Source organism: Pteropus vampyrus, unplaced genomic scaffold (assembly GCF_000151845.1).
Source record: "Pteropus vampyrus isolate Shadow unplaced genomic scaffold, Pvam_2.0 Scaffold172, whole genome shotgun sequence".
NCBI classification, from domain to species: domain Eukaryota; kingdom Metazoa; phylum Chordata; class Mammalia; order Chiroptera; family Pteropodidae; genus Pteropus; species Pteropus vampyrus.
The window spans coordinates 491,364-500,880 of record NW_011888953.1 but is presented as its reverse complement, the minus strand read 5'-3'; the positions used below and the strand labels follow the sequence as shown (position 1 = coordinate 500,880).

Below are 9,517 nucleotides of genomic sequence, written 5' to 3'. Positions count from 1 at the left end.
CCTTTGGTGACCTTACAGATTGCAAGGACCTTGTCACCTTACAATCCCTTATTTTTTATGCCTACAGCACCTGGTCTTCCTAGGTGATTTCCCATCTAAGTACTAACCAGGTCCGACCCTGCTTAGCTTCCGAGATCAGACGGGATTGGGCTTGTTCAGGGTGGCATGGCCGTAGACCTAGACTGTAAGTTTCTTGGAGGAAGATAATGCTTTGTTTGACTTTGTATTTCTAGAATTCAGCACAGTTATTGTATATGAGAAGTGCTCAAAAAGAGATTAGTGAATATCTCCTTTTATTTATTAAGCCCCACATACATGCCTGTCATTTTATTGAGCCAATGATTCCCCAGTGCTTTTGTTGAATATCATTATTGTATAATGATAAACCTTAATCCAAGAGATTAAGGCTCAATATGTTAATAATAATGGATAACTCTAAATCAAATTGGAAACTTGAGAGATACCTCTAATTACATAGTTAATACTTATTCCTCATATTTTTATGTCCAAGAAACATTTCTCCTTAAAATTAATTACATGGTCCTAGTCCAGCCAAAACAAACTCTGCAATGACTAATGGACCATTCATCACTCTTGTTTATGAGCTCCCAGAAGAATTTTAGGGTTTTCTTTGAACCTATAATTGTGTATGTGTGTGCTTGCTTGTTTTCTTTCCCCTTATTTTAGACTGAGACTGCTAAAAGTCAAATAGTTTCATCTGAGAGAAACATTAAAGTAAGTTGTGTCTACACAACTTGGCATAACTTGAAAGTTGTGTCAGAGTACAATGCCGACTAGGAAAATGTCTAAATGGCCTTTATTTAATTGGCCACAGGAATCTACAGGAATTCTGATTCAGATAAGTTTCATTCTAATCTAATGGTACATCAGGTGTGGTTTCCTATGTGGTAGCATTGTTAGTGCTGGTAATAATTGTTCTGTGATATCCACATATGTTTTTGAATATTGGAAAAAAATAAATATGCAGCCCTTCTAAAAATCAAGGCTTTCCAAACTACTATTACATGCCTTGGAGAAGGATATAGAGAAGTAAGTTAGAGTTATATGCAGAGATGACTAGTACATCTGCTTGGTGCACTCTTGTGAGTGTAAAATTAACACACGTGGTAGAGGACAGTGGGGAAAAAATGTTAGGAAGAGAGAACAACTAATAAAGACTTTATGTCACTGTTTAAATTAATTGTCATAGCAACCTGAAATATGATATGTATAGCATTGTCTTACAGGTGAGAAAATTAATGCTAAATATCACCCAGCTGGTATGTGGCAGAGCAGGGATGTAAATCCTAGCCAATGATGTTCTTCTACCCTATAAAATTTTTCACTTATCCTGTTAGGTAACCTGGAACATAGCTTTTGAAGTTAGCTCTTCTGGATTCACCTCTGTGCTACCACTTACTAGCTATAAGATCTTGGTTATATTGCTTAGTATCAGCTTTCTTGTCTGTAAAATAATAATAATAATACTTGTTTCACAGCATTGTTGTAAGGCTTACATGGAGCAGTATGATTCCAATCTATATTTCACCACTTGGTAATAATATGTCATGGAGACATCTTTTAACTTCTTTTAGCCTGTTTCTCCATCTGTAAGAGGAGGCAATAATAGTTCCTGTTTCTCAAGGTTATTATGAGGATATAATGAGATAATCTATATAAGGTACTAAGCACATAGTGCTTGATAATTATTAGCTAACTTCATCAACAACATCATCTTTATTATAGTACTCAATAAATTGTAATAAATGAATCTAGTCATTTTTAAGATAGAATGAAAATAGTTGAGTAAATTATGTTTGGTGGCAAGCACTAATGAGGTACCTAACTGATACTGAGAAGTTTGTATTTCTTTCTTCATTTATACTAGACTAAAAATTAGATATTTGTGTGCAATTATAAAATGCAGGATTCCATTTTAAATATTCTAAACTGGTTATAATGCTATTTCCTTTATGTGAATGTCTCACTATTACTTATACATGAAGAAATGAGCCATTGAGCTGAATTGAACAACTGCAGTTCACAGAGTCTCACAGAGGTATCCCATGGAAGTATGGAGAGCAGAGCCAAAGGGCTCGACAGTTGTTTATAGGTAGCAACATCAGAATCTTGTCTTTTTTGCTCCATGTTGGTCAAAATACTAACACTGCTCTCACTTCCTCTACCTCTCCTTCCTCTTTGCCTTCATTTCAAGCATAGACACTTTCTTATTTCAGGGAAGATTTCTTTACTCCCTCTTCTGGCACTTTCCATTAAAGTTTACCTTATGAGTAGTAGCCTCCTATGAGACATGATTTCTGAGATGACAGAAATGCTTCCTGCTCTTCCAGAAATACTTCTCTGAACTACCCAATGAGCCATATATTCCAGGATTAGACCTACGTGCCCTTTCCTGACTAACCTAGGGACTGTCTAAAAGTTCCAAAAGATGTGACCCATTAGGCCTTATCAGACACCTACCTATACCGGTGGTATTCCCACAGTGCTTTAAACGGTGATAATGTTTCCTCAGCAGTTCCTCAGGTGCAGCTGGGAAGAATGGAGTTGAAGGTGATGGGAACTTCCCCTTGGACTGCCTACATCAGAGTGTATCATTTCTATCTGTTGAGCATTCCTGTAAAATTTCATTGAAGAAAATGTTGTTCTACTAGGTATAACTTATCAGATACCTTCCTGGGCTTAGTCTTTCGAAAGTTGAGACAGGTCTTGGGAACTTTTATTTTGAAGTTCATGTTTCATTAAAAATTGAAAAAATTGCTCACAAAAGGGTTCAAATTGTATTTAATCTCCAATATTGTTTTATATATATATCTCCAAATGACTATATATATATATATATATATATATAGTCATTTGGAGATAACATCTAAATGCTAAGTATGAAGACCTCTCACTATGACTGACCCACTAAGATAGGTCCTGGTCCTAGGTAAAATTTGATGCTGTGAATTAGGAGCCCAATAAGTGACTGAGAGTTTTAAGAGGAAAGGTTACAGAAAGAAGAGATTTGAGGTATCCAAGACAAATCACCTACTTCCAATTATTATTCTGTCTGGTTGACCCTGTTTCATTGTTCTCTAAATCAAGACAAACTTCTATATTTCCAGATTATTTTTCAAAGAGCCCTAGAAAACTTAACCTTGATTATTGTCCCCTCCTTTCTCATCAAATTTATTAAAGCAATTCTCCTTGATATTGTGATAGATTAGATTATTGTTCCCAACTATTCTCTTCTTCCCTGTGGTAAAACTATTCATCCACACCTTTTATGTTACCTTCCAGTCAGAGGAATATGCATCCTTGCCCATTGACTTTAGATTTGGCTATGAGACTTGCTTTGATTAACAGAAAGTGAGTAGAAATATCATTGCATGGGTTCTGAACAGAGATTTAGAGGCATCATGTGTTTCTGCTCATCCTCCTCTACAGCCTTCCCCATGAGAATAACATGTCCTAGATAATGGTTACTCCATTAACCTGGGTTCCAGAATAAGAAAACATATTAAGCTAAGCTGAACCGAGCCCATTAAATAAGGGCTACAGATCAAATAGATTTAATAAGAACAAGAAATAAATGTTTGTGGTTGTGAACCAATGAATTGTTAAGATTGTTTGTTACTGAAATGAAGCTGACTAATACATGGATTTTCTGCAATGAGTGTTTCTGAGCCAACTCTGTTTCTCTACTAAAGTTCAAATATCTTTCTACTCTTGTATGTTCATTCAAGGTTTTCTTTAAATCCAAGCCTCTCACAAATAAAAAATAGGCAGAAAAATTCACCTTCCATAAGGCTTCCACTACTATTCAAACCAACAATTGCCCATCCACCCCCAAATTCTCACTGATGATCTCACAGTATAGAAATAATTGTACAGACTGAATATGAATTATTCATATTCATATAATTCATATTCAATATTAATCTATTTCTATTTTGAAATCCTTGGGTTGTGAAATTACAAATTTTTATAATGAATTGGTTCCAAGCCTTGTATGTAGATGTTAAATAAATTATTTATTTAGAAGTGAATTTACCTCAACAATTGTTGCTACCCATTTCTTTCTTCTATCAGCAAATATACCTGGCAGAATTTCAGATGAGTCTTATCTGAGTGTCTATGTTCAGGCATTTATCTTCACTATAGTCTAGACTCTTTGTAGAGCATATTGAGTCCCCATTACATGTCAGATATTTCATCTTTTGTTCTGATAGAATACCAAATTTTTAGTTGAATAGAATGAGTTTTCATAAATTGGGTAGTGAGCAGAATACTTACAATTTTTTTTTAAGTTCTTCATCTTCTGTTCTCAGATGCACAGGAAGTTGCCGAGTTAGAAAAGAACAAGTAATCTTTCAGTTAGGTGATTCTTCCAAATCAAAACAATCTTTTAGAATTTGGGTCAAATTTTGAAGAATCAATATGCCAAAAAGTGACTGAATGGAGATAACAGGTGTAAAACCTGTATATGGGTATTAACAGATCTTTTTTAAAATATGTACTTGGTTCATAGCAGAAATTCTTCTTGAAGTCAGCCCTGGAATTTTACTCTGTATGCACCTTTTCTTATCTTGTCTTTTTCTTTCTTGTTGTTGTTGCTCTCCCCCTCCTCCTCTTCCTCCCCCTCCCCTTCCCATTCCTCCTCCTGCTCCTCCTTCCCCTCCTCTTCCCATTCCTCTTCTTCCTCCTCCCCTTCCCCTATTTAAATGCTCTTCACCTTTTGAGTACAGCAAATAAACCCTATTCCGAGCTGGAATGCATTCAGATTTACTTTATTCTTTACTGAGATTCTTATTAGACGATAGAAGTATCATCTGTGTGGTGTTTGAATAAAACCCAGACTAGGATGAGCATATTCTTTTATATTATTCCCAAGTCTCATTAAATATGGAGTACAATACTTTGATGATATTATCGTCTCTGGTGGATCTTCTAACTTTCCCTCAGAAAGAACTTTATGACCAGGAAGTCTTCGTTGACCTCAGAGAAGCTTTTCAACTGTTACCTTTTCAATTCTCTCCTCTTACCATGAATGATAGGAACTTCACTTAAATGCATCAAAGTTGGGAAGACAGCAGTGATAATTATGAAGTATGCTTGTTACTTTAACTTAGAAAATATGCTCCAGATTAAAAAACCCACTCCTAAAATACAAAACTACCTGCTTAATTACACAATGTCATTAGAAAAAAATTAATTGAATTCTTAGGCAAATGCAACACCACTGCTAGTGAATGTTTCTATTAATGAAATAGAAACTCGCCTAGCCAGAAGCTCTTCCATTGCACCAAAAAGGGCATCCTTTCTGAATGCGATGAGACTAAGAAAGGAACACACTTGTGGGCTGCGCTGCACATGGGAGGCCCCTTATATGACCCCGGCCACAGAGAAGGAGTTTCAGCGAATCAAGAGAAACTCATGATGAGTTTTCATGGCCCAGAACCACAGTCTCTTAGGCACCATTAGTTTGTGCTTTGAAGAGTCATACTCTGTGCAGAGGTGTTGAGATTGTCATGGATACCTCCTGAAAATGAGAGTTATTTGCACTGGAATCTCCAGTGACCCCAAAGGGAGCCCTTTCACCACAATAAAAGTTGTTCTAGTAGTTGTATAGGACTCTGTTCCCCATGTTGCAGAGGCCTGGCAGATGGAGGGTTTAGTAGTATGCAGTAGCAGCATGATTTTAAATGGAATAGCTTCTTATATAAAAGGTTTTCCTGGCATCACTGTTCCCAATTGTGTAGCATACAAGCCTATTTCTCTAGTGTTTCTGGAGATTGTATGATCTAAAGTTCTGCAGTAAAGTTCTTGCTGCTTAAAACTACTTAGATCAGGCAGGATGGATCTTATTGTTTGCAAATCCAAACCTTGACCTATGCAGGGTTCCTTTTTTTTACTCAATAATCTCAAAAAAAAAAAAAAAAAAAAGAAAGAAAGAAAGAAAAGAAAAGAAAAAGAAAGAAAGAAAAGAAAAGAAAAGAAATTTCTTCAAAGAAATATTTCCTTGTACAGAGGAAGAAAGGAAGATGAAAAGTATCTGCAAAGAACTCAAAATTTAATTAAATAGACTATACAGGCATAGCACTCTAGTACATACACACAACAGGAGAATGCCAAAGATCGTAGTGTATTCAAATGTTTGTGGCAGATATGTACTGAAAAGACTTTTGCACAAAGCATTGCACTATTTCAGGAAGCCACTATGAGACAAAAATAAAGGCACAAAGATTTCAGTTCCTGATGCAAGCTAATGAACTACAGCTGGGAGTGAGGACTACTGAGGTTTAGAATTACCTCCTTTGGGAACTAGGTGACTTTGAGCAATTTGCTTAATCTTTCTGAGCCTCAGTTTTCTCATTGTTTCAATGTAGCAGTTGGATTTAATGATTCCTAGGACCACTTGGAGTTAAAAATCTCCACAATCTAGAAAGAAAGAGGTACAGAGTGTGGAAGATAGAGAGATAGAAGCAGACATTGCTATATTTCATAAACGTTGACCTTTAATTATATATTTGCATATGTTATGTGCACATATATTATACCTTCTTCTCTCAACTTAAATTTTGAGAATCAGGCTAAAAAAAATTGGTGGGTAAGCAATGTTATTTTTGTATCAATCACAAAATTTCACGCCTTAAAAAAATATACGTCTTAATTAATACATAGTCTTTCCCCATTATTACCACTGTCCCTTGAGAAAAAAATCTTCCCAAACGTTTGGAGTGATGAAGGATACAAACTGCTTGTTAAAATGCTGGTAGTTCATACTTGGTAATGATTACCCAATGTAGCATCAGTATGGCTTTCAGTGGATTTATTTGATTGTGAAAACACTGTGCTCATCATATCATCACTTTTTTCTAGACTTTGATCTTAAAACTGATAATATTTTAGAGAATTATAGATCTTTTACTCTTATAACCTGCCTGAGATTTGAATTCCTACCACAGCATCCCTGTCAAAAGGTTGAGCAACTTATGTTTAGACATCTGTGGTAGAGAGTCCTTTCAGGAAGATTTTATATCACTGGATTAGATTACTCCTCTCCATAGTTTCTACCTGTTCATACACACTGAATTCTCTGACATCTTGAAGAATAAGAATACTCTTTCATAAACTAGTCTTTTATGAATTAGTTTAGATTATTTCAAAATTCTAGTCATTCTCTGAAAGCATTTGAATTTGCATCCAGAACTGAACTCAAAATTCTAGATGTGGTCTTCAAAACACACAGGGACGTCCTTCTTTTGACATCATTAATACAGTCTAATATTTTATTAAGCTTTTGAAATATACTCATTAAACTCACTTTTATCTATAACAGAAGTGTTTTTTAAACTTCTTAGCCTTCACTTTTGTATCTTGTAGTTATGAGATGGATTTTTTGACCCAAATGAAAAATCTTACATAATTACATTGCATTTATTTAAATATATTTGATTTGCTTATTTAAAATAATAACTCTTATTTTATAAGATACATACACATGACATATATATACAGAAAGATAGCTCTAAATTACCTAAAAAGCAGCTACAAAGTATCTAAAATCTCAATACCCCAGAATAACTGTATTTGTTGAATGTGATTCTAAATATATCTCTATATGTACAGCTGGGTAAATGGACAGATAGATATATTCAGAAAAAAATCAATAAAACTATGATCATATCCTGCATACTATTTTAAAATTAACAGTGTAAAAATATTTTTCTTGAATTTTAAAAAGGAAAGGAATTAAAACTGAAGTTAATTGTAAACTTCAAATAAGTGTTTCTTTATACAAGACAATTTTTTCTAAAGTTAAGAAAATGGAATGAAAACTGTTAGGGATGGAAGCCATATGAATTTTTTTACTACATGTTTTAATTTTAGATAATATCAATTAAATTACTGCTTTAAAATATTATGTAAAAAGGCAAAACTGTGGAACAGTAAGAAGATCAATATTTGCCAAGGGGTCAGAGGGAGGGAGGGAGGGGTGAAGAGATGGAGCACAGGGGATTTTTAAGGCAATGAAACTATTGTATATGATATTGTAATGGTGGATAAATGTCATTATACATTTATTAAAACCCTAATGTAAATTATGGACTATAGTTTATAATTATTTATCAGTATTGGTTCATCAATTGTAACAAATGAACCACACTAATACAAGATGTTAAAAATAAGAGACGCTGTGTGTTCAGAGGAAGGAGTATATGAGAACACTCTGTACTTTATGCTCAATTTTTATGTAAATCTTAAATTGTTTTTTAAAAAGACATTAATTAAAAACAAACTGACAAATAAAAATAGATCTAAAACATTTTAAAAATAAAAAAAATTACACTTCCTCCAATTTAGTTATGTAACTTCGCCATAATTCCAGATTTTTATACCTTATTTTCTTGTTTAAAAGTTTATAACATTTATACTCTATTCTGCGACCACCAATTTATTACTCATATTAATTTTATGTTTAAATTAATTTAACATTCACTCTCAGCCCTTTATTTATACATTCCCAAATTGAGATTTTTATTTTAAATTATCCTTTAGTTGGTTAGATTTTATTTTCAAGAGGAACTCACCAGTATGAATTTTCTTGATATCTTTCATGTCTGAAAATGAAAGTTCTTTGTCTTTACATTTGCTCAACAACTTGACTGGAAATAAAATTCTTGGGTCACTTTCTTCTTCAAATATGGGACGAAGTCTTCTTTGTTTTGAGGAATTAAGTGTCACTAGAGAAAACACTGAGCCAGCCTGATTCTGTTGAAATTAACCTCGATGTTCAGTAATTAGAATTTGTTTTAATGTCCAAATTTTGGCTTCAATTTTTCCTGGCACGTAATGTAAGAAAAATTTACCTCCTCATTTCAAGATACATTGAAATGAGCTATATATTTTAGCTCTACATATATTTCCTTTTACATTTATTGGAGCTTCTACTTTGAAGATAACATTATTTTTATGTTAGATAATTTTAATCTGTCATCCATATTGGTCATCTTCTTTGTAATAGCTTTGATTTTTTTGTTTTCTTATAGCCTGTGAAACTCTTTTGAGCTCCCAAATCTGTCATTCGATACACTCTATCCCTCTAGATTTGATTTTCTTCATCCTCAAACTGAATAAGTATATCTTCTATATCTTCTCCTGTTACAAACTTAGATACTTTGATTTTTTTAAAAAATTGATTCAATTGTATGGGTTGTTTTAAAGAGTGCTATATTATTCCATCTTTTGCCAAGTGTCTTGGTAAAATTTAGATTTCCATCAATTACTTTCCTCTTCTCTGTTACTCAAATCATCTTATCAAAATAGGAATTCATTACCTTTTGGAGAAACCATAGTAATCCCTGCTTTCAATTCTATGTATTCATAAACTATTATTGTTTCCTAAAAGCTTACTTGAAATTCACATCACACATACTAGTTAATATTTTCTGGAAATGACATTTTAGTCTTTTTGGTTAACTTGAAGATATTTCCGTCTTGAGTCTTTTAA

General features: G+C 33.6%; 1 protein-coding gene and 1 pseudogene across 8 annotated transcripts in view; one reads left to right on the top strand and one right to left on the bottom strand.

The window, feature by feature from the left end:
- FBXO4 (F-box protein 4) overlaps positions 1 to 9,517 on the top strand; it is a 206,908-nt gene that overhangs the window by 142,820 nt on the left and 54,571 nt on the right. The window lies entirely within an intron of this gene.
- On the bottom strand, positions 59 to 177 carry LOC111746046 (annotated as a pseudogene).